Source organism: Hyla sarda, chromosome 1, assembly GCF_029499605.1.
Source record: "Hyla sarda isolate aHylSar1 chromosome 1, aHylSar1.hap1, whole genome shotgun sequence".
Lineage (NCBI taxonomy): Eukaryota > Metazoa > Chordata > Amphibia > Anura > Hylidae > Hyla > Hyla sarda.
In genome coordinates, this window is record NC_079189.1 from 236,833,254 (window position 1) to 236,858,798 (window position 25,545).

General features: G+C 40.3%; 1 protein-coding gene across 4 annotated transcripts in view; it reads right to left on the reverse strand.

The window, feature by feature from the left end:
- SH2D4A (SH2 domain containing 4A) overlaps positions 1–7,705 on the reverse strand; it is a 120,973-nt gene extending 113,268 nt beyond the window's left edge. For 2 of the 4 annotated variants that reach the window (XM_056569228.1, XM_056569219.1), the window contains exon 1: positions 7,637–7,705. The gene's annotated coding sequence lies outside the window, so the exon portion shown is untranslated. Of the gene's footprint in view, positions 1–3,050; positions 3,116–5,521; positions 5,632–7,636 lie in introns of those variants that run through there. The other 2 variants (XM_056569225.1, XM_056569227.1) reach the window with 2 other exon arrangements.
- Positions 7,706–25,545: the final 17,840 nt, after the last annotated feature.

Here is a 25,545-nt window from a genome sequence, read left to right on the forward strand (position 1 = left end):
ACCAGCTCCATCAGCAGCAGCCTGAGTCTACAGTCGCTGATGATTAGCTTTCTTCACCCGCATAGTGAAGCAACTTATCAGCAGGTAGACCTGGAACAGGACCTGAACCAGCAGGTGGTGGCATACCTTGACATTGCCATGCCAACAAACATTGAAGATCCGCTGGACTTCTGGGCAGCCAAACTTGATTTGTGGCCGCAACTAACAGAGTTTGCCATCATACTGATGCCACCTCCAGGCTCTGTCATTGTGCCGCTCTGCGACATTGATTCTAATAGCAACGCCTCTGATCTGCATGTCATACTGAATAACAGTATTATTTCACTAACCCAGCACACACCCTATGCATGTTACAGAAAGGCACAGCATTCTACACCCCCATTGAGGCTCCCTGTAGGCCAGAAATAGCTGTTTTTAATAGCAATTCATTGCAAATAAATTTGGAACAAAACAAATCTTTTGGGAAGATTCGGCGAATCGACCGAATCGAATTTTTTTAAAATTCACTCATCTCTACTAGTCATTGCTCCACCCTATCAAAATAACCATAATTATTAGGCCAAGGAAATAGGATATAAAATTTGGATTTTTTTTAAACTTGATTCACTCTTTTGGTTTATTGAAAAATCCAAAAAATGTCAAGACTTGAGTATACGCCCATTATAATATGTATCCAAGAAGAGTTTGTTTGTCAGCAGATCTTTTGTGTGGCCAATAAAATCATAGTAGTTGGACATTCCTCACTCTGTGTAAACTGACTCTCCGAATCTCCGTGCAGGATTCCAATGCGAAATTACGCACAGAAATTCAGGGGTGTCAACATAGCCTAAAACTATGTTCACAATTCAGAATGTCTACCTGGAAAATCTCCATGCAGACATTCTGGAGACTGCAGGCTCTGGCATAATATGCTGGCGCTAGGACCACACAGGAATACAAAGCTATGCATTCCGTGCAAAGTCCTCAGAAAGAATGAACAGGTTCATTCTTTCTGTGGACACAGAATTCAGAATTTCCACGGCAGAAACACCTGGCACAGAAATTCCGTCATGTGCACAGCGCAGCAGACTCCCGTTGAATAAAAAAAATGTCCTATACGGAGGTGTGAACATAGGGGGAGATTTATCAAAACCTGTGCAGAGGAAGAGTGGTGCAGTTGCCCATAGCAACCAATCAGATTGCTTCTTTCATTTTCCACAGGCCTCTAAAGAGGCCTGTGGAAAATGAAAGAAGCCATCTGATTGGTTGCTATAGGCAACTGCACCACTCTTCCTTTGCACAGGTTTTGATAAATCTCCCCCATAGTCTTTAAGGGCCCTAAAATAGATACAAACTAGCTGTGTAAGCCCAGCCAAAGTTTTGGTGTGTGCAAAAGTTATACACATAACAGAATTAAATTGGTGCAAGATTTCTTGGAAGAATATTCTAATATAATTAAAAAAAAATCTATCTGAATTCAAAATGATTCTATTGGAAGAATATAAAAACTTTAAAAGGAATGCAGCAAGATCTAAATGAACAAAAGCAGCTTGTTCTCAATGATTGCATCACTTTCGGTGACCTTTGTAAGTTGAATTTACTCCAGTTCAGACCCATATTTTAGACTTAGATCAAAGGCCTTATAAGAGTTTGTTAAATACAGCAGTTTGAATATTAGAAATAATATAACTTGTGAATAGCCAATAGCATATGCGACTACATAAATACAAGATACTTATTACATTTATCATATAAGCTATAATAATTGAAAGTTTTGACATGTTGTTTTTTGGAATAGATAAGAATCAGTATCTGGATTCTCAAGATACACATACTTGTGAGCTAGTTAGCTTCTGAAATCATCACATACAGTGAGGTTGTAATTGTACATGTAAATGTTTGTTATTGTGGAAGAGAGATTAGACTGTATGTTATGTAGTAGAGAAAAATGTGTTAAGCCTTCAGATTGCAGTTCTGTATAAAGGATCTAATGTAGCAAAACTTTTAAATCAGATTTACTAAGTGCATTTTGTTTGCCAAAACAATGAGCAAATGTATACAAGAAGTGTATTAAAGTGCAACTCTCACCTCCGTATGAGGTACAGAGCTGCACACCTCAACAGTTAGGGCATAAGGAGATGGGGCAGTCAGTACCCTTACTGTGGACACAGTTAGTAAACTTAAATTGCGGCTATTTTCTTATCCAGTTGAACTATTGAAGGGACCAGTGAGTTGCAACGGCATGCTGGTCAGGGCAGAGAGAAGGTGTGCCTCTACGACTCGGCTGGCCTCTGTGACTGTGCAGTCTACTCGTGACTATGTTCAAGCAAATTTGAAGTGTATACTATTATTTTGCAGCACTGCCTTTTAATGTTATATTGAGGGATTCAAAACCACAGGCAGACTATGTTTGTTTTATTGAGATACCGAGGGCCAATATACTGGAGAACGTACCAATCGGGGCTTATCTATGTTGGAAACTACCAACTAGAGGCCTGTACTATATACAGAGGGTACTACCTACCGGGGGCCAATGTACTGGGCAACCTGGTATCTACCACTATATGGGCACTGTATAGGGGAAATTGATCTGTGCATAGTATTTTTTTTTTTTATCTAGTAACAGTATGATAATAATATTATTTTTCAGATGCCTTTTCAAAAATAAAAGAAGCGATCTGATTGGTTGCTATGGGCAACTGGTTGACTTTTCCTCTGCACAAGTTTTGACGAATCTCCCCATTGGCTTTTAAACTACACATGTTTGTTTGTGTGCATATGTTTGTATAATTTTTTTTTTTTTACATTATTGGCAACTGAATCAATGTAGGCCCTGTGTTTCCTCTAAAAATAAATTTCAACTTATTCTAGTAAAAATAACTTTTCAAATATATATATATATATATATATACACATACATACATACATACATATATATATATATATATATATATATATATATATATATATATAGTCTACTTGTATTTCCCTCTAAGTACTATGCGAGAACTTGAATCACAGGAAGGATAAAGAAGATCCACATCCCTATTGAGTAAGACAATCAAACATACCCAAATTCCTGGGATTCCAAAACAAATGTGTTTTATGTTAGTGTCCTGACAGAGTACAGCCGAACCTTCAAGAAGAAGACAGAATAAGCAGCTTTATAAGATGTATACCTAAATTGTTACAAATACAATTTTTATGTAAATTCTATATTCTGTATTCAAGACATCATGGGAGACATTTATCTTTAAAAGTGTACCCTACTCTTTTTTTACCGGTCTTTTTTCCTTCTAACTTTTTGATTAGTAATGTGTAATTTATCATCTGTGTCTACCTTAGATAATGAATTCCACGCGGCTGTGCACGTTTGTTTGTTTTGCGCAGGGTAGAGAGGTTTTGTACGTGTGCTTTTGATATGCGTACTTTTGCGCCTAGAAATCGGGGTTAGCGCAATATTTTGCGACTTATTACAAATGTTGCATATGATAAATAAGGGTGCAGTGCATGTCTAAATCAGAAAACGGTGTACTGCTACGCAAAACACTAGGAAACTTCTATTCAAAAAGTCACATATAAGTCCCTAAATTTACATAACTGCGACATTCAAGCGCCAAGGATAGATGGAAAAAAAAGTCTATATTGAAAGATAAATGTCCCCCGATGTGTTTTCAAACTAACCACCAATACTGGATATGTTCAGTATTTAGAAATTGTCTACATCTTTTTCCCTAGGGAGATACATGGCATATTTACTAAAAGATAATTTTGGTCTAAACTTTTATACTGCAAATTCATTTGGGGTGGTAAATGATCTAGAATAGCTTATTGTATATTGCAACAAGGTGGGAAGCGTGATAGTATTTGTTTTCCAGGTAACATATTTTTAGACAGCTTCGCTACACAGAATAGACATATGACTGACTAAAAATACCTTACAATGCACAATCCCATTGATAGAACAACCATGTTACACATAACCTAATTTTCTTCCCCTGTCTTAGGAAAAAATACCTGAAATGAGATTAAAGCTACTACTGATTTTTACATACAAAAAAAAACATGAAATAAACCTTCACCTGCAAGTAACTTCATACATTTCCCTATACAAATCTCAAATAAAATCCAAACTTCCAAGGAGGGCACTTACATATTGGCCCTCATTTACTAAGAAAATCGGGTTGTAAGTCTATGTTGCTTTCTTACCCGACTGCTTTTTTCCCCTGGTATTTATTATTATGTCGCATCTTGTTTGTCGCACGTGGGTTTTGTTGGTTTTGGTTTCCAACTCCTCTGAGCTGTCGGGAAAAAATCCACAACAATTCAACAAATTCGGGTTGGAAACCTTAATAAATACGTGGGAAAGCTCAGAAATGTCGGGTTACGCCCCTTTTTCGGGTTTGGGAGAATACACATTGGGTCCGTCGGGAAAAAATGTCGCATAGTGTCGCAGACTGGCGCACGATGTCTGCAACATGGCGCAGACAAAGATGCGCCAAAAAAACCCGACAAAAGAGGTCGGGTTTAGAATAGTAAATGAGGGCCATTGTCTGTAACCATGAAGATATTACTAATATAGATAAATTAATTTTCAAAAAGGAGCCTCCATTGTAGAATTTAGAGGTGTTCAAAGTATAATACCCCAGTCTACCCAGAACCTTATTTGCCTACCTCCAATCCCAGAGCTAAATTTAAAGGGAACCTGTTGCTGGTTGTGGCAGTGAGAAACATTAAGAGGCTATAATTCATTCTGATTGGCTGTGCCATTTCAGAGTTATCACAATTGTAACTTTAGGCAGGAACTGGTCTCTGAGTATTTGGGGTGATCGACATGTCTCACATCTCCCTATTTGTGTATGACTAGGAGCCCCTTTTCCATCCAAAGTTACAACAGTGATTCACTCTGAAATGGCATAGCCAATCATAGTGAATTACCGATTGTTGTGATTCCCTCTGTCATTTAGAGCAGTACAAAACTAGTGACAGATTTCCTTTACTTTACTCTCACATTTAAAAGACAGAGATTGTAATTTTGCCCTACTTGCCTGGTACTTGATCACAGGCCTTCTTAAGGGACAACTGAAAATGAATGACCCATGCTCCACTAGACTGTATATGCTTTGATTATGAGAACCCCCTATAACCATCATGGTGGCTTTGGACCATGAGGTTGATAGGCGACTTTTTGTTCCATGTATTCTTTTCTCCCATCCTCCTCTTTTCCCATTTTTCTCTTTCTCCCCCACTACATTACATGTTCCGAGCAGATATTCCACCCATCATCATGCTTAAGTTATAAAGCATTATTCATATGGTTTGTAACATCCAATGTTTATCATCTCCAAGATAAACAATGGACTAATATGAAACACATGGACATTATTAATTGATATAAATAACTGTACTCATGTCTCACATTTTCCCTTCTTTGAAAAATAGAAAAATGCTTAATAAAAAATAAAAAAATGCATCACCCAACCTGTTGAATATTATTTTTTTCTATTTATTGTAACATATCTCACTCATACAGACAACTAACTCCTTATTCAAAAGTCCATAAAACCATTGGGGTTTGGTTTCTTCTTGAGGTAGATGTACTCATTTATTCTAAAGGTTTATTCCCATTTTTTGGTCTACTTTCCTTTTTGTAACCCAGAAATCCCAAAGAATTTCTCTCATTGTTTATCTAATGAATTTCCCTTATTCTATGTCCAGTGAGGAAATATTTTGAATGTTGATTGTAGTTGTTTCTTACACTATGAGGGAGATTTATCAAAACCTGTGCAGAGAAAATGTTGTCCAGTTGCCCAAAGCAACCAATCAGATCGCTTCTTTCATTTTTCACAGGCCTTTTCAAAAATGAAAGAAGCAATCTGATTGGTTGCTATGGGCAACTTTTCCTCTGGACAGGTTTTGATAAATCTCCCCCTATGAGCTCAAATAAAATTTACTGTAAATCATATATCCTACTATGATATCCACAGAAGATATCACTAACACATTGTCAAGGAAGAATACTTGCTGGGGAGTTTTGGCATGTACACTCCTTGGAAAAACAGCTTGTGCCTGCACTCACTAATCTAGAAATTGATCATGTAATCCAGGTGTGATGAAAGGGATAACTTTTATTTACAGATATTATAAATAATCCAACAAACAATCAATGGACTAGGGGTTTCTAGGGGAACATTCCTTTCTTCATCAGGACCAAAACTACTTAGCAAGCATCCTCCAAGTCTCCTCACCGCTCCTGTGTGGAACTGATACCAGCGGCTTGCAGCTCCTATCCTTGTCTTAAAATAAGGCACTTTACAGTGTTGTGCCTGCCCCACAACAAACAAAGGTGAGTGCCTCTTATTACAGATCAATTGTTTTTTATAATCTCTCTCTCTCTCTCTCTCTGTATATATATATATATATATATATATATATATATATATATATATTGGGATTTACTGCACTAGATTCGCACCTTCAACTGTTTTTTTTTCATCTTTTTACATACGTATATATTAAAAAAATTACTTTAACGGTCATGAATCCAGGACTAGTCTTCTTTTCAGGATAATATTGGATTTACAGAGGAAGTTCCCTGGCCCAATCTTATATGAAGGATAGCCTTTTGCCTATCCCATGCATGCATAAACTCCATCACTGTATTTACAGCGACCACTTCTGCAGGAAGGTTATTCCATGCACCCACTACTCTCTCAGTAAAGTAATACCTGATATTACTGCATCAACCTTTGCCTCTAAAACTATATTCTTTTGTAGTGGTTTTTCTTCTTTTGAATCTCCTCTCCTCCTTTACCGTGTTAATTCCCTTTACGTATTTAAAAGTTTCAAAAGTATCACAATTTGTTGGAGATTCTTTCACTGCTATGAAAATCGTGGCTATCTGACAAACACAAATGGCTGACAACTGATGATATATCATTTTCCTAAATAATGAGACACTAAAAACACAGTATGTGACTCTATACATTATGGGACTCCTGCTATATACATCCACTCTACTGTATAGGGAATATCAAACATTGCATTCATTAGATCTTACACCTGCCCGATATCTGAACCACTGCATGGCTATATAGAATCATGGTACTGATAAAGGGCCAAGCATCGATATGTTCTTCTCCCCAGTTTCACTCTTGCCTGAATGTACATTTTTTAGGTGGCCTACCGGGTATTGCTGCACAGAACATTTGCACCCATTAAACCCATTCCATGTCTTATAGTACTCACATAACTTCTCAAGAGAAGTTGGATTATTTGTAAAAGTCACGTACTTGTCTGTTACACCTTCCTAACCTTCATCTCTAACACAAACATAGGAATTCCAGTATTTCCTTGGCACATGTTCAGAGCGATACATAACAAAAGAATAGGCAGGGTGATTTGATTGAATTTCATAGAATTACATGCTAAGAATAACTCAACTGCTCAGATATAAGAAAAAGAGGACATGAAGGCTATGGCAGGAACTGTACATGGGATGTAACAGGCATCTTACATTACATAGAAGATACATATAGACATGTATTGATAGATGACATACAGCATGTAGAAGCTACTTTACCTAAAAAGTTTTTAGCAGATAATAGGTTATAGATAGAATATGTCAAAGTTCTGAGAACACGAAGACAGTACTTACCAGACCTTTCTTTGTTGTGTAAGGAAATTCTGTAGCTGACAATTCAATCTCTGCACTGAAGGAAGTACACATGAATAGTGTCATTAGCCTTGCTGGGCTGGGCACGAAATACCTTGAATTAACATATCTCCACCCTAAATCCAGACTACAACTGCTTAACAATACAGTGTTATTCCTGAGTATTAGTTTTAGGCAGAAGCACCACCTGGTGTATGCCTGTGGTATTACAATGTTTTCAAACCCATGCAGTCTACTACATCAATATGTCACATAAAACAAAATACAGTTTTAGCACATGAACCCTTTTTGCTGAAAGATGTGCCTAGATATTGTACGCTTCTTGTATCATGAAAAATGTTGGTCTATTCACACGTACAGTATTCTGTGCAGATATGACGCGCAGATTTGATGCGCAGGATTTCCTTCTGCAGATTTCAATGTAAACTGAACACAGCTTGAAATCCTGCGCAGTAAATCTGCGCAGAATACTGTATGTGTGAAAAGACCATTAGAAGGTACAAATAAAATATGAATTATAAAATTATAAAAAAAATAAGAAAAAAATTCCACTCATTACATGTATTTACAGCTGTGAAAAATACTGTTATGTAAAAAAAATCAGATCATTTATCCACAAAAGTAGCCTTCCAAAAATGTACTTTATATTTATAGAACTCAGATACTTCAGTTTTATAACTCCCTTGATACAACTCTGCTGTAACCTTTTTTTAACTACAGATTACAACAAAATAGTACGTAAAGTGTACTTGTCAGATCCCACAAAGAAATGTAATTAATATGGTACTCAGTACTTAATCCTGACCATGTAGATCTAAGTTTTTATGCCACTATCACCTATATTCATGATAAAAAATACCTCTTTTCATTACCTTACAGTGTTAGAAATCCTCTTAGGGGAAGGGGGGGGGGGGTGTCCCTCCATTGTGGTGGTGGTGGGAGGTGATTGGGGTGTCTGCTTATGCAGCCTTGTCCATGAGTCATCTCTTGTCCATGTACAAACAAGGAGAGCGCTCCTAGTGTGATACCGTAATGCAAAGAGAACATGAACAACCAAAAAAACTTGCTCACCAAGTATAGTTGTACTGCGACCAAGTACAACTATGGTGAAGGCGGGAAGTGACCCTGCAACGGGCGAAGAATGGCAGCTGCTCCTGGACACACAGGTGAAGCACTTAGACGGATCCCTCCAAGGAACAGCCCAGGATAGAGGCAGCGCACAAGACTTCAAAGGTAAAATGGTTTATTTACCCGGCATGCAACGCGTTTCGCTGGATAACCAGCTTCATCAGGCATCGATGATGAAGCTGGTTATCCAGCGAAACGCGTTGCATGCCGGGTAAATAAACCATTTTACCTTTGAAGTCTTGTGCGCTGCCTCTATCCTGGGCTGTTCCTTGGAGGGATCCGTCTAAGTGCTTGATCTCTTGTCCATGACTCATGGACAAGTCTAATGCTGCTGCAGGACTGGTTAGTGTCGGGGTAGGTATGGGGACCCCTAGTGGTGGGATTTTCAGGAGTCATATTTTTTTTTCTTAAATATTCAACATTTTTTAAACAACCATATTATAAAAGGTCTTTAATTTTCATCAGAAAGAACATATAAAATGTTTTTGCATCTGACAGTGCCTGGATCTGTTGGTGGAGCATGTAAACACAATCTTGCAAAATCAATGGAAGACATCATAGTTCATCAAATAAGGAAGAGCATTCTAACAGTACATGTAATACCATTTCAAAAGTGGCAAAATTGCACTTTTTAAATAGCTTAAAAGCATCTACACTAAAAGAAAAGGTAATTTTGCTAAAAGTCTTGATTAAATTGTGGCCTTGTGCAACCTCAGCAGTCTCACAGGGTGCCAGCTCTAGGGGGGCAACCACAGGTTGGATTAAAATTGAGCCATGATAACAGATCAAAACGCATTGGCATTTTGTTTGCGGCTTTAGCAATTTTTTCTACTTAAACCATTTGTTCTGTTTTAACCAACCTTCAATAAAGCTTTAAATGATTCTAAATCTATTTATATCAGGACTGTATCTATAACAAGGAGGCATCATCTAGAGGAAAGAAGGTTTCTACACCAGTATAGACAGGGTTCTTTACTGGGTATAACAGTCACCCACTCAAAGTATGTACCATTAATAACCACCCTCTGTTTCCTATCACTAAGCCAGTTACTTACCCACTTTTACACATTTCCCCAGCCCAAACATTCTCATTTTATGTACCAATCTTTTATGTCACACCGTATCAAATGGAAAAATCAAGATAAATGAAGTCCAGAGGTTTGCCCAGGACCATCAGGTTAAGTAAGGGTCAGGTTATAAACCCATGATCATGACCCATCAGAGTAGTCAGTAGTTTATACAAGATGTGCTGGATGCAAAGTAGGTTTCTTAAATATTGTACGGGGACTTACTGGGTTAGATAGGTGACATATACTGGGCAGTTTACCTTATCTCACTTTATTTAACCTAGCATTTTCCTCTGTGACTACAATAAAGCATTGAAGGATTTTAAATCAGGAGCTGGAGAACCTATATTTTTTCCTTTTACATTATCTATACTAAGACCTGCTTCCAAAAAAGCCTCTTTCCATGGTATCAAGATTCCTATCACGACTTTCTAAGGTGGTGCGCTGACTACCTTTTTCTAAGTACACTGCCCCCTCTGCCCAGCAATTGCTGATGAGCACAAATTTACTCTGGTAGGGGAGAGCAAACTCTCAGTCTTGTCTCTTTAAAGGAAAACTGTCATAGGTTTTCTCCTGCACTATACACAGGTACCAATGGATAGTGCGGGAGACGCTGAACATTTGGAGTCCTACCTTGCCCGGATGTGCTGAGCCGTTCGCCCGTTATAGCCCTTTTTCTGTATATTTAAATTAGCTGCTAACTGGCATGGGCGGGGTTACTGCCTTCATCTGGCACTGTGACGTAACCACAGCATTGGCCCGCAGCACTGCCCAGCTAATGAATACTCAGATAATGTCTTACACTCTCCTTCTCATCCCAGCTGATACTGCTCATGTGCGGGATTTCCTACTATACCGGGAAGCGGTCTTCAGCGCTGCTTCATTATATTGCTAATAGATGGTAGGCATGAACATGCCTACAACCTTACTCCAGCGCTGCTCCGGAATAATGAAGCAGCGCTGAAGACATGGTATAGTAGGAAATCCGGGATGAGAAGGAGAGTGTAAGACTTTATATGAATATTCATTAGCCGGGCAGTGCTAGATGAAGGCAGTAACCCCGCCCGTGCTAGTTAGCAGCGAATTTAAATATACAGAAAATCTGCTATAACGTGCGAACGGCGCAGCGGATCCGGGCAAGGTAGGACTCAAAATGTTCAACGTCTCCTGCACTATCCATCGGTACCTGTGGATAGTGCGAAAGAAAACATATGACAGTTTTCTTATAATATTAATCCATACCACCACAATGTTTTCTCATCGTTCTGTATTTAGGACTCCCTTACGAAGTTTGTAATACTGAAAAAAGACATCCATCCAGTTCATCCTATTATCCTATGGTGTTGATGCACAGAAAGTAAAAAAAAAAAAAAAGTAAATTTTCTTAATTTTAGGTGGAACAATTTATTTCTGACTCCAAACCCTTTTCCTGAATCTAATGACTATAATCTGTAATGTTATTACTCACCAGAAATGAATCCAGGCCCCTTCTTTTATTGAGGTTACCATGACAACTTCCTGTGGCAGAGAATTCCACAGTCTCACTGCTCTTACAGTAAATAACCCCCATCTGTGCTGGTGTAGAAACCTTCTTTCCTCTAGACGTAGAGGATGCCCCCTTGTTATAGATACAGTCCTGGGTATAAATAGATTATGGGAGAGATATCTGTACTGTCCCCTGATATATTTATACATAGTTATTTGGTGACCCTCAACCCGTCATTTTTCTAAACTAAATAACCCTAATTCTGATAATCTTTCTGGGTACTGTAGTCCTCCTATTCCCCTTACTACTCGGTTGCCCGTCTTTGAACCTTCTCCAACTCCACTGTGTCTTTTAAACTGGTGGCCAGTACTGTACACAGTATTCCATGTGTGGTCTGACTAGTATTTTGTACTGTGATGTTCGGCCTTTAGCCAAAAGAAAAAAAGAGGCTAAAATATTTGGGGCATGGCTTATGAGGAGTTGGTTACAATAGGGTCATAGCTTGCAGGGTACGTGACGCAGGTTTTCAGCATTGCCTGATGCTTTGCTATGGCTCAGAGGCTCAAGACATTGGCTACTCAGGGACTGGCACCCAAGGCCACTGAGACTACCTGATCTCCATCAGCATTATTAATACCATCAGGCTTGTACTTTTCTGTGACCTTATGCTCCTATCTTGTCTGTAGTGAAAGGCATGACACTCCAGATTCCTGACTTGATTTAAGGATGGTTGGGCTGGTCTGAAGCCAGGGATAGATGTCACCTATGTGTGAATACTAGAAGGAAATGCAACTGTCCACCAAGATAGAAACCTATAATGAAATAAAGATTTTCACATCTCCCATAATAGCAGAGACACAGTTAGGAAACTTTTTGCTTTCAGACTAAAATCTGTACCATGATCGAATTTTCAGCATTTATATGTAATTTATAGTATGGCCATAATTCAGGTCCCTGCTGTAAGGACAAGGGATAGATGGCACTGTAGCCTTTGAGCCCCCTACATTTACGTCAACACAAAGCCATTGACAGAAATTCCCCATTCAGTGGTTATTAAGGGGTTATCCAGTAATAGGAAAACAGATCTAATTTCTTTTAAAAACAGCACCACACGTGTCATCAGGTGATGTGTGGTTTTATCACTTTGCTCCTTTCACTTAATGGAACTGAGCAGGGGCCAGGTAGCCATAGCTCCTGGGTTATAAATAATGACACTGAAATTCCTAGAACACCCTAGCAGGCAATGACAACTACTAGTAATACACAAGAAGCAGTAACATATGAATTAACTTTTGTTTATGTACTGCTATAGAGTACATACACTTTATTTTTTGTCTTACTGCCCCTTATGGATGTGCTGGCAGTTGTCATTGCCTGCTGACAGTTGTAGCAGTTCTTGCACCACAAGTCGCAGATCACTGCCTTATATAGTGCAACATGCTGGGAGTTGTCATTTTGTTTTGGGTCAGCTGCAGAGCCATAGTTATGTCAAGGCATGCTGGGAGTTGTAGTTTACTAGTTTTGCATCACCTGCAGAGCATTGGGCTTTGTCAGGGCATCCTGGGAGTATTCCTTTTGCAATTATACAAAGACTATTTTAAAAAAGGGGCAGGGAATGTAATTTTTTTTGGCCAAGCATATTCAAAATTTTTGGTTTCGGCACAGAATTTCCATTTCGATACACCCACAGTTAAATTTACTGTCTACTAAAATTGCTCAGCCCTTTTCAATCATCTCCAGTATTTAGTACTTCCCAGCCTGGATTTTTCCTCCCCATGTGCATAACCTTTATCAGTGTTGAACCTCATCTGCCACTTCTCAGCCCAAGCCTTCAACCTATTCATATCCATTTGTAACAGTGCTCTGTCCTCTATTGTGGTAACCACTTAACAGAGCTTAGTATCTTCTGCAAAGATTGATACTTTACTAAATAACCCTTCTATAAGGTCATTAATAAATATATTAAAAAGAATAGGACCCAGAACTGACAACCTAGTGACAGTTACCCAATCAGAATAAGTGCCATTAATACTTACCCTCTGTTTCCTATCACAGAGCAAGTAACTTACCCACTTACACACATTTTCCCCAGACCAAGCATTCTCATTTTATGTACCAACCTTTTATTACCATTTAATAGTTCACTGTGCAGTTTAACCTCTCCTAGATCCTTGCATCACAGCTTTCCTAAAGAATAGAGTGGGGTCAACAAAAGGCAAGTTTGAACAGAGCACCATGAAGCCTGAGGCCGGCCATGATTAGAAATATTCTTCTGTATACTGTATAGTGATCCACCAACCTACGATGGCCCCGACATACGATCATTTCAACATACTAGGATAGCCTCTCAGAGGCCATCACATGTTGAAGGCAGCATCAACATACAATGTTTTTACATGTCGGGGTCATTGCATAAACAGCTATCCGGCAGCGCAGACTGCTTCAGCTGCCGCTGGATAGCCGTTTAATGTGCCCCATGTGCTCCGGTGAGTGTCACTCACCTGTCCCCGACATTCCGGACAGTCCTCTTCATGCTCCACTGCATGGTCGTCGCTCTCCTTCGTCGTCATCACGTCACCATGCACACACCGTCCCATCATCCAATAGGAGCGGTGTGCGCAGCGACGTGATGATGGTGATGAAGAGCGACAATCCAGGGCAGCGGTGACTGTCCGGAGCGGCGGGGACACGTGAGTATAACTTTCTATATTATTATTGCACGGATCCCTCAACATACAATGGATTCAAGTAACGATGGTTCATTTGGGATGAATTACTATCATATGTTGAGGGATCACTGTATAATATAACGCTCCCTTGCTTACATTACATGTCTCCATGATTACAGATTACATACCTACCCTGTGTAGTCTGATCATTCATTCTTACAATTATTAACTTCTTAAAGAGGTACTCCTCCCCTAGACTAAGGATAGGGAATAAGATATCTTATCACCGGCCTGGCATCCCGGTGTCAGTCAGTCCCATACATGGTATTTCTCTTCTGGAAAGAGCAGAAAAATCTTACCACACTCCAGTTCCGTACTGTGTTTTTTTCACATGAATGTGTGCCACATGTCAACTTCATCTCCGTTGTGTCTATAAGCAGTTTACTGTCCACTCCTTGTGGGTATTTTATATGTCAGTATAGGCCATATTGCTTACAATAGATAAAATTCTCCTCCAAATAACAGCAAGGTAAAATCAAGCACTGAGACCAAGATAAAATTCAGGGGGTTTAATTACCCACAATTGCATTATATTGTTGTACTTGGATCGAGTACAACTACATCTGGTAAGCACAGTTCACGATGTGCGGTTGTGCCTCTCACCTGATGATAATACACTACGGAGCGCATCCTTTTTTTAAATTTTTTATCTATATTGCTTACAAGTTACAACAAAAAGTACCTATATAAATTGCCAAAAACAAAGCCTCACACAGGTCCACCACTGAAAAATAACAGGTATGGGTCTCAGTATATGGTGGTGCAAATAGTTTTATTTCTTTAATAATTAAGAAAATTAACAAAAGTTATATAAAACTATATACATTGGGTAACATTGTAATCCCCCTAAAAATATATACTTTTAAAGGGGTACTCCAGTGGAAAACATTTTTTTTAAATCAACTGGTGCCAGAAAGTTAAAAAGATTTGTAAATGACTTCTATTAAAAAAATCTTAATCCTTCCAGTACTTATCAGTTGCTGTATGTTCCACAGGAAGTTCTTTTCTTTTTGAATGTCTTTCCTGTCTGACCCCAGTGCTCTCTGCTGACACCTCTGTCCATATCAGGAACTGTCCAGAGCAGAAGCAAATCCCCATAGCAAACCTATCCTGCTATGGACAGTTCCTGGAGCATACAGCAGCTGATAAGTACTGGAAGGATTAAGATTTTTAAATAGAAGTGATTTATAAATCTGTTTAACTTTCTGGCACCAGTTGATTTTAAAAAAATGTTTTCCACCGGAGTACCCCTTTAAGCTTTAGAGTATTCAAAACGGTACATAGTGGAGCACTCACTCTAAAAAGAGTCACCCCGTGCCTCATGAACCTCTAAATATGAGGTTAATAACCCTTTACTGTGGCATGCAACCAAGCACTAACCCTGACTCATAGAATACAATTATATAATTTATTTATTTATCAATAATATATGCTATATCAATGTTACCATTAAAAATGATGTAAAAAAAACACAAGACCTTGTATGTATATACCCATGAAAAAAAGGACTAAAACATGCAAATTAATTTTCTATTACTTACTTTATTTCAGTCATAAATTAGTAATACATAATAATGATAATAGCCATTATAATAATATTTTTATGATATGCAATAAGGCCTGAAAGACCCCTCTGTATATGAGTAGAATATTACAGTGTTGTATATGCAGATGCGGTAATTCTCACTTGCCATCTCATCCTTTTCATTCACTTGTAACCCTATCAAAGCAGAGTAAAATAACCTACCAGACCATGCATAATCATCCTGACAGCTCGCTCCCCATTAAAGCCCTGCACTATTATATTTGAAACTACCAGTACTGTGCTTTTTATTGCCGACTGTCCGACTGACTGTGACTCTATTTTTATTATTTTTCTTATTTTTCTGATGAGAATTCTTGAAAAATGTAACTTTAGTTCCATATACCATCATAATCTCACTTCTGCAAAAGATGCGCAAGGAATGATATGTCTGCCATCTAGTGGAGGAAGCAAGACGAAACTGATTATAGTGTGCTAACTACGTGACTCAAGGAGAGCAGCATTTCCTACAAATGTGATTTGAACAATTGAAGAAAAGAAGATGTAACATTACATAAAATTAGCTATGTTTGGAGCAAAAACTACAAAAAACATAAAAATATATGATAAAAAATTATAAATATTATTATGATGAAGAGGATGTTGCTCTGTATTTAATAAAATAAATTGAGTTCAGGTACTATTACTTCTACATTTTGGTTGTTTCACTTGTTTAATTAGTACAAGAGAGCTGATAAGTGGAGAGGAAAGGCAAACTTAGGCTATGTTCACATGTGGGAATTTCTGTGCGGAATTCCGCATTGAAATTCTGCATGGAGATCCCACAGTGGAGATTTTATGCGGCATATGTATACCAAAGGGTTAAAACCAACCTGCCTGGTAGTCTGTTATATTAAACAGATTAATGCCAACTTCACTGATGTCTTAGTATATCACATCGGCTAATGCTAGCATTTTTGATGGTATAAGGAAGTAAATTTGTTGATACTAGCATCCCTGATGGTTTAGGATAGAATAAGGTACTGTCAGCATCAGAGGTGGTCTAGGGTAGAGTAATGAATGGGTTAATGTTGGTTAATATTTCATATCTGGTGTCCAGTGGGTTACTCTGTATCTCTTTAGGCTACAGTGATCTCTTGCATGAGCTGCGTAGTTGTTTTTGTGATTAGACGGAATGTGTCATGCGTGTTCCATCCATGACAGGCAGGATCCTTAATCTGTAAACACGGCTAGAAAAGATAAGTGTTTTGTGAGTCAATACACCTTCAATCAGCTGAGCAGGGAGAGAAGAAAAAAGGTACCACCAGACATCTCTGGCTGTGGCTTATTTCTTGGAAGAAAGCAAAAGGATTGGCATTGAAAACACAAGTTGATTCTTCTTACCCCTAATATCATAGGTCAGTGAGAGTCGGGAGGCCTTCATACACATATGATGATCGAGTGTCTTATGTGTATGGGGCCATAACACTCTGCTCTTCAGAACAGCAGTAATCCAGTAGTATGTTGCATGGCAGGATGATGATGTGGATACTTAGCTGGCAAATTGTCAAGTTTGTGCTGCCAGAAGTAGTAATGTGATTATAATGAATGATGGATGATGAGAGTTGTAGTGTGATGTGGTAGGAGTAGTAGAACCCTATATTAAAATATATAGTCCTACAAACCACTACTTCAATAAAGCTGAAATCTGTACCAAGGCCTTAGGAAATCAATACCTCTAAAGCCAGAATTTATAGATAGGTAATTTGTCACTGTCACAGCCCTGAAGTAATTGAAAAAATGAGATTTGGTAGTATGGGACTTGTAGTCCTTCTGGGATGTAAGCTGCTTCTCTCTCTTTGTGGTACGTGTAAGACTCAGAGGCATATAATGTTTGTGGCCTGGCATGGTCTCCACCGCATTCTAGGATGAGACCTGACTTGGCTTGACATGTGACTAAGAATATACTAGGCTTGTGACTGAAGGACCTGAGACTTTACTGGAATGGTGTTGTGGTGACACAGTACAGAATATAGCATCTTGCCCATCCTGTGTGGCAGATGTTGCCTTCAGTATCCGTCTTGGGCCCACCTTACTCAGGACTCTATATCTACTAATGTTATGCTATGGTTAATGTATTGTCATTTTCTGTGTACCTGTGGCTTTAAGCCTGTTAAACCTGTTTAGACCCTGTTCTTAGTGCATGAGGTGAACCATGTGACTTATCTGCCCAATGGGAAGGCTCTAAATCTGCTCCTTATATAGTGTGGTTGGAGTTCAGAGTTCAGTTCAAGAGAGGAGAGAGTTTATGCTTAGGTACAGTTTGGAGAAGTCTGAAGTGAGTCTGTGAGGTGTTCTCAGAAGGCCTGAAGTCTAATCTTGCAACCACGCATCTGCTAAAGAAGAACCCCCTGTACCCAGGTGAATGTCAAGCCTAGCAGTAAGCACTTAACCCCTTAAGGACCCATGATGTACCATTACGTCATGAGTCCGCTCCCGTTCTATAACGTCATAGTGGGTCTGGCCCGGCCTCTAACAATGGCCGGGAGCCGTGGCTAATAGCGCGCGACAATGATCGCGGTGCCACGCACTATTAACCCTTTAGACGCGGCGTTCAAAGTTGAATGCCATGTCTTGAGTGAAAGTAAACTAATGCCGGTTAGCTCAGGGAGCTGTTCGGGATCAGGCGATGAAATCGCGGCATCCCGAACAGCTTACAGGACAGCTGGAGGGTCCCTACCTGCCTCCATGCTGTCCGATCTCCGAATGACTGCTCAGTGCCTGAGATCCAGGCATGAGCAGTCAAGTGGCAGAATCATTGACCAATGGTTTCCTATAAGAAACCATTGAACAATCTAAAAGATCAGTGTGTGCAGTGTTATAGCACCCCCCATAACTTTTGGGGGGATTTACCAGGCGTAGATTTCAGCTTTATTTAGAGACATACCTACAACAGTAGCCAAATTAGGTTATTGGTAAATAACAATTCAATAAGGTTCATCAGATTTCTTACCCCAATGCCAGCTAGGTGAATGCAAGTCCCGTTCCAGTCAACAGAAAAATACCACAAGCTGTGACATTAACCAAACACACCATTCCGTGAAAGTACCAGAAAACTAAGCCAAAGCAGACTAATGGGTTCAACCTTTTTAGGACGTGGGGCGTATGCATACACCCGTGGGAATTCCGGTCCCCGCCACTAGCCGGTTGGGGACCGGACCGGAATGCCTGCTGAAATCATTCAGCAGGCATCCCGGCATATTGCTGAGACCCCCCCCCCCCATGTCGGCAATCGCAGAAAATCGCATGTCAATTCAGACATGCGATTTTCTGCTATTCCGGGCTGATCAGGTCTCTGGTGACCCGATCACCCGGAAAATAGGGATGGTCGGAGCTGTCAGTGATAGCCCTGATCATCCTGAGGGATAGGAACGAGGTTGCAGTGCTGCGATCTCCTCCTATCCCCTGCCATTGGTCAGAACTGATTCTGACCAATGGCAGGGCAGGACAGTGGGTTGCCATGGCAACCCCCCTCTGCCCACCCCTGGATGTCGAGGGGAACATGGGGAGAAGATGGAGGCCGGTACCTGGAGGAGAAAATGCCTGGGGACCCTGGATCATCGCTGGAGACTGCTGGATCCTGGCTCAGGTAGGGAAACTACGGTGGGGGGGATGAAAGTGAAAGTAAAGGGATCTTTACTGTGGCAACCACTAGGAAGGCCAAACTGCAACTCCCAGCATGCCCAGACAGCCAAAGGCTGTCTGAGCATGCTGGGAGTTGTAGTTATGCAACATCTGGAGGGTCACAGTTTGGAGACCACTGTTACAGTGGTGCCCAAACGGTAGCCCTCCAGTTGTTGCCAAACTACAACTCTCAGCATGCCTAGACTGCCCAGGCATGCTGGGAGTTGTAGTTCTGTAACATCTGTCCCTTCAGATTTAGCAATTTTCATGACATTTTTGAAAATTGCTGCTCTACTTTGAAGCCCTCTAATTTTTTCAAAAAGCAAAAATATGTCCATTTTATAATACCAACATAAAGTGCATATATTGTATTTGTGAATAAAAATTAAATGTATTTGGAATATCCATTTTCCTTACAAGTAGAGAGCTTCAAATTTAGAAAAATGCTAAATTTTCAAAATTTTCATGACATTTTGTGATTTTTCACCAAAAAAGGATGCAATTAACGCCGAAAATTTAGCACCAAAAAAAAGTAGAATATGTCACGAAAAAACAATCTCAGAATCAGAATATTTGGTAAAAGTGTTTTCGAGTTATTCATTTGTTAAGCGACGGTGGTCAGAATTGCGAAAAAGGGCTCAGTCCTTAAGGTGAAAAAGGGCTGCGTCCTTAAGGGGTTAAAGGGGTACTTCGGTGGAAAACTTTTTTTTTTTTTAAATCAACTGGTGCCAGAACGTTAAACAGATTTGTAAATTACTTCTATTAAAAAAATATTAATCCTTCCAGTACTTATTAGCGGCTGTATACTAGAGAGAAAATTATTTTATTTTAGGATTTCTTTTCTGTCTGACACCTCTGTCCATGTCAGGAACTATCCAGAGCAGGAACAAATCCCCATAGCAAACATATGCTGCTCTGGACAGTTCCTAAATTAAACAGAGGTGTCAGCAGAGAGCACTGTAGTCACGACAGAAAATAAATCCAAAAAGAAAAGAATTTCCTCTGTAGTATACAGAAGCTAATAAGTACTGGAAGGATTAAGATTTTTTTTATAGAAGTAATTTAAAAATCTGTTTAACTTTTGGCACCAGTTGATTTAAGGTGCATTCCCACCTGGCGTATTTTTCTGCGTAATTGTGGTGTATTTGCTGCTGTGTATTTTCCTACCCATTAACTTCAATGGGAAAATAAAATACGCAGCAGCAAATATGCAGTAAATACGCCAGGTGGGAACGTACCCTCAAAAAAAAAAAATTTCCATCAAATTTTTTTTTTTATATTCAGGCTAAACATACTTTGGCCTTTAAACAGAATGAAATACTTTGCTTTTAGGCTTCAGATGGATACTGTCTAAATCATAGCTCAATGCTTCTGTGTCTTGTGATCCTTGAATCTTGGAAAGTACCCAAGAGCTGCAGGGATGATTGCAGAAAGTCATATGAATAAAACCTCTGTACATTTGAGGTGACTTTTCTTTTTTTCTCCTGTGCACACTTCTACACATTTTAATGTGGCCTATAGATCTAAGCCATAAGCCAGCTAACAGACTCACCTTTAAAAAAATTAAATAAAAATTATTAATTAAAAAAAAAGCAATGTGATTGGTTGCTATTGACAACAGCACCACTATTTCTCTGCACAAGTTTTGATAAAATCTCTACCTACTTGTTTTACTTCAAGAAACTGTTGGTTTGCTAAGAGACCATTCAGCTGTTTGGAAAAAATTAACAGTTTTACTATTATTATTGAATTTTTTGAACAATCTAAGGCCTTTTTCACACTTCCGGTATGACCCGTCAAATACGAAATACGGCGGTCAAACTCGCCCTTTTTTTTTGCAGTTTCACGGCCGTAATTTGGACGGGTCATAACGGCCAATAATGGGTCCCGATGGCAGTGTGAATGTAGCCTTAGGGGGTCCTTTACAAACTTTAACACAACAGGATCTGAAACTGGCCCTCAGTACATAAAACAGTGCACATAAGACATTTCCAAACAAAAGTAAAATCTTTGCTCTCGCCAATACAGGACAGCCACCCTAAAGGTATGTTCACACGGCAGAATTCCGTAGGAATATTCCGCATGGACATTCCACAGCAGCAGCATTGATTTCAATGGGATTCTGCGTCACTGTTCACACGGTAAAGTTTCCGTTGTTTGTGTCGAGGAAATCCCAATTTCAGCGTCCGCAAAAATAATAGACTTGTCTACTATTTTTGTGAATACAGCTCGCAAATGCATTGCCATCTATTAGATGGCGCATTTCCAATCGGTCCTAGCACCATCTGAATCGGGTAAATTTGTGGAATGTCCGCATGTGTATTCCGTGCGAACATTCCGCACATTTTACGCAATGTGAACATAGCCTTACTGTCAGAGTGAGTCTACTTCTCCAAACCACAATCTTCCTCTCTGCCCAATGCCAGTCTTTGGTTCTTTTCTGTATAACTCCCACAGGCCTAAATGGCTGTGACTTCTCTGGCTGGGAGCTCTTAATAAGAGACCGAGCCGTATCTTTATAGAGATCTCTCAGCGGGTTCTTACTAAGCCCAATCAGCTCCATGGTGGAGTGGAGTAGATGGACTCGGAGTTACATCTCTCCACTTCACCATATTCTCAAGGAGACAATCTAGGTCAAGCACTTCATTTATTATTGAATTTGGACATCTGTTTTTATTGTGAAAAGGTGTATATTTATTGCAGGTTGCGTTTTCGATTTTTGTGAGTTTTCAACATCCACACTGTTACAGTTTGTGTACACATGTAATCATTTTATTTATTTTTTTTGGTAGACGCACTGGACATTTATTCATCAACTGTGACTTTTTATAAAAAATGCAACCACATTTTTGCACAAAGCTACACCCCTCAAAGACTACATTTACAAGCTTGTCTATTTCTCAGACACTTGTTATCTAATTAGCGTTCATAATCTTTAACTATTAAGTGGAAATTGTTTCTGGTTATCTTAATTTTGGTATGAGTAAGTGCTGAAGGGCTTGAATTTATTACAAAAATACAAATAAAAATGCCAGGTACCTTGAATTTATCACCAACAAATCTGCAGAGAAGGACAGAAAATCCCCATATCAAGGTGTGCAAATCTTGTGACTTTCTATCCAATAAAAGCGGAGGCCGTAATCACTGTCAAAGTACTGAGTAAAGGGTCTGAATACTTATGCCAATGCAAGATTTCAGTTTTTACTTTACTTAAAAAAATTAGCAAAGATTTTAAAGGGAAACTATCATAAATTTCACCCACACTAACTTGTTGGTACAGATGTATTGTGCAGGGAACACTAATGATAATGATACTTACCTATCCCTGATCCATGGTACCATTGGCCTGTTATCCTCATTTGGGCGGCAGATAACGAGGATCAGTGATGACACTTTCCTTTACCTGTTGGGGACGGAGGGCATACCTGTACGCCCTCATCCCGCTCCCCTTCTATGACGCGTGCTCAGGAGCTGAGTGTGGGTCATATCGGGTCTTCCCGGTGGCTATGTGCCACCGTGACCCGTGTCTAATGCCGGACATCACCGATCGGGATACACGGTGAGCTGGAGGATTGTTGTTGATACACTTCTCTATATACCGTATTTATCGGCGTATAACACGCACTTTTTAGGCTAAAATTTTTAGCCTAAAGTCTGTGTGCGTGTTATACGCCGATACACCCCCAGGAAAGGCAGGGGGAGAGAGGCCGTCGCTGCCCGCTTCTCTCCCCCTGCCTTTCCAGGGGTCTAGAGAGCTGCTGTCGGCCCTTTTCACCCCCTGGTTATCGTTGCCGTTGCCCGTTCTGTCCCCCTGACTATCGGTGCCGGCGCCGATAGCCAGGGAGAGAGAAGCGGCGCCGACAGCCAGGGGGAGAGAAGGGGGAGCGGCACCCATTGCCGGCGCCGCTGCCCCGTTGCCTCCCCCCATCCCCGGTGGCATAATTACCTGAGTCCGGTCCGCACTGCTCCAGGCCTCCATTGTGCGTCCCCGGCGTCATTGCTATGCGCTGAACGGCGCGGCGCATGACGTCAGAGCGCCGCGCCGTGCATAGCAACGACGCTGGGGACGCACGACGGAGGCCTGGAGCAGCGCGGACCGGACTCAGGTAATTATGCCACCGGGGATGGGGGGAGGCAACGGGGCAGCGGCGCCGGCAATGGGTGCCGCTGCCCCTTCTCTCCCCCTGGCTGTCGGCGCCGCTTCTCTCCCCCTGGCTATCGGCGCCGGCACCGATAGTCAGGGGGACAGAACGGGCAGCGGCGCCGATAACCAGGGGGTGAAAAGGGCTGACAGCAGCGCTCTAGACCCCAGGAAAGGCAGGGGGAGAGAAGCGGGCAGCGACGGCCTCTCTCCCCCTGCCTTTCCTGGGGGTATATCGGGGTATACACGTGCACACACGCACCCTCATTTTATCATGGATATTTGGGTAAAAAACTTTTTTTACCCAAATATCCTTGGTAAAATGAGGGTGCGTGTTATAGGCCGGTGCGTGGTATACCCCGATAAATACGGTAAGTTTGGTATCATTTAAATTGTATAGACCTACAGATTTAGAATCGGTAGCCCCCAAAAGTTACAAAATTGAGCTTTTTTCAATTCTGCCTCATTCTGTTTTCACTTTGTCTTAATGGGGCACTGAAAGCCACAACATAACAAAATGTGAAAAACGATTCTAAAAAACTTTATGAATGAATTGTATGGAGTGAACCTAGTTCTGTTTTAAATTACATTATATTACTATGTTATATATTTGGAATATTTTAATTTTTTTATTTGACTATTAAATTAGTGAATGTTTTCTGTGTTGTGCTACTCCACAGGAATCTTATTTTAGCCAGTAAAGTAGATAACCTGTTAAAAATTATAATCCCACTCCTGTGGTGCAGAATATAGGCATTATAAAAACACAGGGCATGGTCAGAAAAATGTTAAAATTGGAACAATATACTTTCAAGGGAGGAGGATCACTGAAGCTTTAGAAATTTGCAGCAATATACTTACTTAATTTTTATCACAAGTCTGAGTTAAACAAAGCTATGAGTGCAAAAGGCCTGTGCCAATGAGTGGTTCTAGGAAAGGGCAATGCTGGGGGGGGGGGGGGGGGCAGTGGTGTAACCCACAAAGATCAGACACTTGTCTCCTATCCTGTGCATAAGGGATAAGTTGGATTTCCAGGAATACCTCTTTTGCACCTTAAAGATTTCCCTGCGCAAGTCAAACAGTTAGTTTGGTCTTCTCCCGACCCGGCAGGAGACCAAACTCAGGAAAGGTGTGCAGGGCATGGCGAGGCACAACTCTCGCGGGCTTCAGTGATGTCGCGCCTGCTGGGGAACACCCACTTTCTACTGCCGGGAGCTCAAATAATGTGAGCAAGGGGAAAGGTATAATACAGAGCATTTTAATGCTAGGAAATTTTAAAGGGGTACTCCACTGGAAAACATTTTTGTTTTTTAAATCAACTGGTGCCAGAAAGTTAAACAGATTTGTAAATGACTTCTATTTAAAAATCCTAACCCTTCCAGTACTTATCAGCTGCTGTATGTTCCAGAAGTTCTTTTCTTTTTGAATTTCCTTTCTGTCTGACCACAGTGCTCTTTGCTGACACCTCTGTTCATTTTAGGAACTGTCCAGAGTAGGAGCAAATCCCCATAGCAAACCTATCCTTCTCCAGACAGTTCCTAAAATGGACAGAGGTGTCAGCAGAGAGCACTGTGGTCAGACAGAAAGGAAATACAAAAAGAAAAGAACTTCCTGTGGAGCATATAGCAGCTGATAAGTACTGGAAGGATTAAGATTTTGAAATAGAAGTCATTTACAAATCTGCTTATTTTCTAGCACCAGTTGATAAAAAAAAATATAATGTTTTCCAGGGGAGTACCCCTTTAAGGGAAGGAGGAGTGTTAGAAGTAGTTAGGGAATATAATCTGAGTTAGTTTAAAAAACATGATTTGATGACAGGTACTCTTTAAGGACCGAGGGCGTACCTGTACGCCCTGGTCCCTTTACTGGTGTTTGAAGCATGCTCACGAGCTGAGCATGCTTCACACCAGGTGCGTCTCGGTTGCTATGAGCTGCCAGGACCCATGGTTAATGCCGGGCATAGCCGATCTGGCCAATGATTGGCTTTAACCCTTTAGACACTGCGATCAAAGTTGATTGTGGCATCTAAATGCTGGGTTAACGGTGCCTGTTAATTCAGCAGAGCTGATCGGGAGTGGGTGGCAGGAGGGCCATTACCTGCCTGCCATTACTTGCCATCCGATCATTCCTCTGC